This window comes from Xiphophorus hellerii, chromosome 8 (assembly GCF_003331165.1).
Source record: "Xiphophorus hellerii strain 12219 chromosome 8, Xiphophorus_hellerii-4.1, whole genome shotgun sequence".
Lineage (NCBI taxonomy): Eukaryota > Metazoa > Chordata > Actinopteri > Cyprinodontiformes > Poeciliidae > Xiphophorus > Xiphophorus hellerii.
Genome location: NC_045679.1, coordinates 17,511,627 through 17,519,316, shown reverse-complemented (window position 1 = coordinate 17,519,316; position 7,690 = coordinate 17,511,627). Strand labels below are relative to the sequence as shown.

The following is a 7,690-nucleotide window of genomic DNA, read 5'->3' as shown; positions in this document are numbered from 1 at the left end:
CTCAACTATTTTCACCCTCATGTAAGTTTTTCAATCGGTCCACTGTGGTTTGCAGCGTGGCATGCCGGTGGATGATGCTATCATTTACCTCTTGCACTGAGCTCTGACCCATTTGGAGAAGCCTAAAAGAACTGCTAGGATTAGGGTCTTTGATTTCTCTGGGCCTTTCATCACCATCTAACCAGAACTACTAAGGAACAAGTTGGAGCTGTCAGGCGAGGACTGCCACATGTCCAAGTGAATCCTGGACTTGCTCACTGGCCACCCACAGTGTGTGAGGACACAGGGCATTGCATTGTATGTTTGAGAAGCAGCTTATCTACAGCTGAGAGGAAGCGGCTAGATAAGCTCTTTAGGAAGTTCTGTGCTTGGATGGAGGTGGTGGGAGACAGGATGCTGGCTAAGATAACAATGCTGATGGACAAAGTCCATCCATGCATGATCCTGTTTCTGAGTTGGAAAACTCCAGTGACAGACTGCTGTATCCTAATTGCACAGAGAAGCATTATTGCAGATCCTTCCTCCTAGCAGCTGTTAAGACGCTACAATCATCACTGCTCCCAACAAACTCAATAGGTGCTTACATCCATGCTGGTTGTCTGTACAACTTTTTTGCTGCACAGTTTTTTTTATTGTCACTAACTGTAAATAGTTGTATATTAATGCTCAAAAATATTGATCACATTTTGTACACATGTTATTTAACCAACTCAGTTCCACATTCCTCTGGACCTGAGTATTGTTTTATGACTACACAGAATTTATGTTGAAATGTTGCTCTCATGGTGTAGTATTTTATTGATTCTGTTTTTTATGTATATTTACATTCTATCTTTGTGTGAGTTTATTTGCTATTATTACATGTCACTTTGCTGCTGTTGCACAGAAATTTCCCCATTGTGGAACAATAAAGGATATTTCTATTCTATTTCTATTGGTTTTCTGATAAGGCTATGAGTTGGTACAAATAATCCCCTATAAAACTTTGACCCCCACAGATTTGACTTTGATGACACTGACTGTTCCTATTATCTCAGCTCCTGCATTTCTTATAGTGGTCTAAACAGGATTTTCTCCACTGGTGGAGAGACAATAATCCACTTTGTCACTTTACCTAGGATGACAGGCAATCTTCTACATCTTCACTAAGTGGTTGAGAGCAAATACTTTGCTGAGGTCTGCTTTTCAAGTTGTACTTTCACCTCTTACCCTACAAAAACCACAAGTCTGAGCAGAGGCTGTGTTTTAAGCATGATGGAAATTCTATTTAACTATTTATCCCTTCTTTTTTTTCTTTTACTATAGCATCCTTAAGTGCTCCAGAAATGCAACAAGAAAACAGCACAGTAAAAGAAATGGATAATATCATCAATCACAAGACACCAAGACAACGATCATACTATTTGTCTCCAGCTCTTTCATTCCTTCTAGATTTCTTCTCTCTTCTGGGTCCTGATTTTTCTCAAATCTCCCACACCTTCCAGTGTCACTTCTTCTTTCTTACCTTGCGCTTTTCTACTATGTTTTCCTTCCCAATTTGTATTTATCATTCTCTCACCGTCGCTGTAACTTACGCAACCTCTCAATCTTTTCCCCTTTTACCTCTAGTGACTTGGGTGATTCATTTCCAGTATGTGTCAAAGGCAGTTTATCAACAAAGACTTACCTGGACAAAGAGAAAGAAAAATCAGCACATATTATTAAAAAGAACAAAAATGTTATTTGTTTACCTGATGTTTGATCTGAAAGGTGTGTAGCCAAGTATAGAGGCAATTTCAGAATGATTGTACATTTGTTAAAGACACTTTTGTGTTGACAAAAATGTAATAATACTTACCTCAAAGTGAAACAAAATATCTGATTGTCCAATTATTTCTTTATGTTTATTTGCAATCAATCTCATACCTTTGGACTGGCAGTTTATTTCAGTTTCTATTTAAATCGTGGCAAATTTGTGACAAAAATGCATTTGGAGCTTTAGGTGCAATATTGATTAGAAGTGTTGTGTTTACAACTTTTTAAATCCTAGCTTATTCCTTTTTCGGCCCTTGATTGGTGCAATTTATCAGACTGGATGACTGACATTTAAAGAAACGACATTAAATTAAAAAATCATTAATTTAACAACTAAGGGCCTCAGGAGTGTGTGGGAGAACCATACACAACTACACCAACCCAGAAACCTCTGTTCATGCTGGTCACACACTGCTGAGATTTGGCAAAGTATTTATGAACACAAACTACACACTGAACCCTGCTGCTCAACCCATAAATTTCCTTACAAATGTAGCTCAACTTAATGGGAAATACCATGCTTCCCAACAGTATGGAGCTAATGGCCAAGAAGGATTGTTAAAACAACAACAGAAATCAACTAAACAAAAATCTTCTTATTTTTTGTGCCAAATCTTTTTACAGGTTTACATAGTACATTAACTGACCTCTTGACAAAAGATTACTAGAGCAACATCACTTTGCTGTTCTAACTAAAAACGTTTTTACATCATTGATATATAAATAATGCTTTGTGCTATGCCAGTAATATGTTGTCAGAACAATAAAGCTTTGATTTTCTAGCAATAAGAGGCATCTTGTTAGATATATGTTTCCCTTACAACATTATACCATTGATGATTGTGTAGCTAAATAGTACTAGAGAAAATGCTTCATCTACTGGAACTGATTAAGTTCTGTTTCATGCTTCGATTGAGCCATGAGAGATTTTTGCTCTTACTCAGCAGCTGGGACAGCATTGTGATAATCAATGCATACAGTCACAAGGAGCATAAAACACATGGGGCTGTACAGTTGGGAGAATGTACAGTGGCAGCATTTCTCATTATTCAACCTGGGAGAGGTGACTGGAAGCTCAATGGATACAAATTACACCACCAGTACGGACGTTTTATGATGCTTTATGTTGTCACAAAGAGTACTCTGGGAAATATACTAGGACTGAAAAGATTAATCGGATTAATCAAGATGAATCGATAACTGAAATAATTTTCAACTAATTTAGCAATCGATTAATTGTTGACAGAAGCACATTTAAGGCAAAACTATAATTTATATTTTGCATTTCAAAAAAAAAAAAAAAATTCATTAAATATATTCCAGGCAGAACTTTTCAAGTAGCATATTTTCAGCTTCACCTGCTTCAAATTCTGTAAAAAATTAATGCATTAAAAAATAATCAGATTTAGCACCTTTTGCTATAAAATTATTAATAGGTGAATCAAAAATTAATCCACAGATCAGCCCTACACTGTATTGATGTTACGTATCATACTTATGATACGTAACAACATACTTATCAGGTCAAACCACATAGTGCAATACGATATCACTGGTCAATCTATCCGCCAAATTCTTATATTTTTTTTTGTGTTGTATTTATATTTACTTATATTCTTATATTCTATATTCTTATTCCTTGTTTCTTGCATAATTTAAGGTTTTTCTTGCATAATTTAAGGTTTTGGTTACTCACATTTGGTGTGTACCTTAGTATTTAATTTGTATTTTGTATTCTTTTGCACTTTTGCTTACTGTGTGTTATCTTTGTTTTTTGCCTGGGAGCTGCTGGTAACTTCAATTTCCTGAGGGAGTCTTCCCAAAGGATCAATAAAGTACAAGTCTAAGTCTAAGTCTAAGTCTACAAGCCAAAGGGCTGAGCTTTTCACAAGTCGATGTTAAAAGTATTTTATTAGCTGCAGATGAATCCTTTGCTACAAATGATCAAGTGTACACTAAAGAAAGGATATGATGTTGCATTTTAGGCAATTGTAACCCGGGTATAAATTTTAACTTCCATTCCCCCATTATCCGGCTTCTCCACTCCCCCTTCATCTCAAATCTCGCGATATCTTTAATGTAATGTCAGCGATTCTCGCGAGATTTCGACACAGCCAATCGCTGTTGGGAATCAGTGTCACATGTACTATCGCAGCCTCTCTGCTAGGTATATTAGCAGGAGCCGGGAGGTATGAAACATTAGGACGCGTTGGGAGGAGCAGAGCTGTAGGTTAGTTGAGCGTTGTGTCATTCATCATTCACCTGAAATCTGTATGATGCTTACACATAATGTGCTGAACTGTAGGAGCCAACTACTGAGAGCCATAAAGGGGGTGAAAAAAATCTGTTTGTGTGAGATAAAACTGCGGAATTGGTGAGTGAATCCGTGGGTGATTTAGCATTAGCTCGTTGTCACTGTTTGTTGGTGTAGCTGCTAAATGACTGTTAACCCATTTGATGGACAATAAGGTGCCTTAAATATTTATTGAGCACTTGTTTAGATTTGGGGTTTTTTACATTTCATGTTAACTAATTTATATGGTGCATATTTACTGGATTTTTCATGGATGTAATTTATATTGAATTTTATAATTATTGAAAATGCATATTGACTGAAATTGACTGTTTTAGAATTATTTATAGTGCAACGAGTGCTATTTAATGAATTTGTGTGCACACTAGAATGTTTTGATTATTTATATATATATATATATATATATACTGGGAAAATGGTCCTGTTTATTATTCAGGCCAGGTTCGATGGTGAGCTAGAACCCAAGAAAAGATTGCACTTTTGGTGCTGGAAGACTTCTGCTTCTCCTGCCAGGCTGGTAGGAGGCTCCTTGCAGCTAATGAACAATTTTGTCCCCACTCTGATCTGACTTTGGTCAGCTGATGACCTGCACTGCACCAAGCATTTTATTAGTAATCTGCTTGGGACCTCTAATCAACCCCAGCTTGGGGGTAGATGAACTGAAGGGTGTGGGTTCATTTATGTTGGAACTGTGGGATTGATAAATTTGATCGTTTTTTTTTTCTTTATTTTTTGCGCATTTTTATATGGCCATTTGGATGTTTCCACTGTTGTAAATATGTATATAATTTTTTCCACACTATAAATACAAGGCACTCGCAACTGCAAACTTCTAGTCTGTCTGCTGCTTCATGAGTCGCACTTAGCTTCTGTGAAAACTAGCCCATGGATCTTATTGGTCACAATTCATTTACATTTATTGAAAATATAGTAAATTATCTTTACAAATATGCGACACAATATTTTTTTTTGGTTTTGTTTTCTTAAAAATGAATTCTAGCATATTTTAATGTATTTTTAACATTTTATTTAAAAAAGGCTTAAGTATTTCAATTAAAAACTGCTGTGTGGCACAATTCCTATCTTCGTTTAAATTGATTAATCATCAGAACAATCAAATACTAAAACAATCATTAGATGCAACCCTAAAATATACAGATGTATCTGGATAGAGGGTACAGTAAAGACAGAATTAGCTAAAAATGCTCTCAAACTATTGTGGCACAAACTCTTAACTGATGACTTAAGAATATGTTTAAATGTTGCAATAGATGATTATGAAAGTGAATGCTTATTTTAATATGTTTTAGATGTCTGCACACAAAAAAGACCATGTTGAGCATATGGTGGCATATTACCTTCTTTGGTATCCATGCACTATACAAGTGCAGGTTATTTGGCTTTGTTCAAACATAAGTATATTGTGATAACATCACAGTATATTGCAAAATCATAAAGAAGTGTATTTTTTAGAAAAATAAAGTTTTCACTTTATAATGTGACTGCCTGCCTGAGTGGCAGTGCTGTGCTTATGTACATTTCTCCATTTCACAAGTTTTTAAAATTATGTGACAAAAATAAGGATTAAATAATAAGCCATAAAAAGATGTAATGTGTTGCTAGCAAGGCAGTTGCTTCTTCAGCTTCAAAAATAATAGCTCTGGGAAAAATGTGTAGTGTTTCTGCAGCAGAACAGTTTAATCACATTTTTTTCATAACATAGGGTAAATATAAGAGAGCGAGAGAAGCAAGAAGAAAATGTCTCAAGGACAAAGCATGATGCATGCTTTGCAGAGTGATGACTGCAGATAGGGCCTATCTCCTGGATATCTTTTATTGCTTTTATATTTGTGCTTGTCCTTGGGTTCTTTATGAATTGGAATTTGTTTCCTTGAAGTGGATGTCTCCCAGCACATGGAAAAAGAAAAAAAAAAAGCAAATTCAAATGCCAAATAAGACACAGAAACCTTCCGAAAGGATTTCAGGTAAATCAAGAAAGCTGGAGAGCACCTATTCTAAATTGTGATAGACCTTATGCAAAAAGGCAGACACATTTAATCTTGTAACCAGTTATTTGATGCCCCACATACCAAGAAGAAGAAAGTATTTAAAGATACTTAGGAAGACACTCATCACTATTATACAGAACATCGCAATGACCAACATTTTACAATAACTGAAGAACTGGACAATGTTTTGAAAATATGCCAATATTTCTTTGGTCATTATTTTCTTGACTTTTTCTTTCTCTGTTGAGTACAAAATCTGCACTTTGACTTCAGGTAATCTGCATCATTCAGACTGTTGTCTCTCATGAAATGCACATTTAGAACTTTTAAGAGTTCTTTACATTTTTTTTATGTTTTATGTCTCATCAGAAGGCAAGCCAGAAGGAAGTAATGTGCCCATAGAAAATGTTGCTGTACTTTTGAAATGCTAAGGTCAGCTATTTTGCTGAAGTAGTGAAAAAAAAACTGATCAATTCATTTAAAAGTCAAATAAGACTATTGGCTGCTTATAGCCCCTTTCCTTTGATTAGACAGTTGAGGTGAGATTAAGTTGCCTTTTTTTCATCCTTGCATGTTTTGTGAAGTTGCAGTTGTGTCGAGGAAGACTTCAGACAACACAGCAAAAAAAACACAAAATGTTTTCAGACCAAAAATAGCAGCAATACCTTCATCAGACTCTTGCATATATGTCTTACATTTCAAAAGTGTGCAAATGTACCATACATGCCTCCAAGTAAAAATCATCTTTCACTGATTTTGTAGCTAATTTGATCTCAAGTCAAACCCCACTGCTTCAAATTTGTGAGACCCGAGAAGGAAAATGTGTCACAAATATTGTAGTTTTACAGATGGAATACGCACAATTCATAGTTGCCACTGATAAGAAATTTATGCAAATGCTATTCAGATGCTACCACAATCATCCGCTAACATTATTTGATCTAATGTTACTATGCTAATACACAATTTGGGCAGATTAACATTTACTCATCGCAGCAAACTGAATATTTCGATTGGCTAAAATTGGAGGAAATTGGGTTCTCTATATAATTAATTCAGTTAGACAAGTATTTTACACTAACATACTAAAAGTTTTAAAACATCCCAAATGATGCATGTAGTACTGAATGTAAAGTATTTAAGTAACTTACAGTCATATTCAATAAATTATAATATTATTGAAAGGTTTATTTCAATAACTCAGTTCCTTTGTGAGGATTTGATTTTCCTGTGTCGTCTTGTCTGCCTTGATTGCTCCCAGCTGTGTCTCGTGTTCCCTGATTACCTCTTATGTATTTAATCCCACCTGTGTCTGCATTTCTCCGTTGGATCCTTGTCTTGGCTATCAAACGTCGTGTCGTTGTTTTGGTAAACTTTACCAGTTCCTATCCATGTTTGAGCTCCTAGCCTTTTGCTCACCTGTGCTGCCTGGACTTTTGTACTGGCTTGACATATTCATTAAATCACCAAATTCAGTTACTGCCTCACCTCTCTGCTTTTGGGTCAGAACCACCAGCAACCATAAATCATGACATTAAGTGAAACACATAATACAGGCTGATGTTTTCAAACC

The 7,690-nt window shown here is 35.6% G+C and overlaps 1 long non-coding RNA gene across 1 annotated transcript; it reads left to right on the top strand.

Annotated features, from left to right (window-relative positions):
• The first annotated feature begins 4,069 nt into the window (after positions 1-4,069).
• Positions 4,070-4,933, top strand: LOC116724944 (uncharacterized). The gene is made up of 2 exons (XR_004340295.1): positions 4,070-4,168; positions 4,545-4,933. It is a non-coding gene; the product is annotated as an uncharacterized LOC116724944 (long non-coding RNA).
• The last annotated feature ends 2,757 nt before the right edge of the window (positions 4,934-7,690 follow it).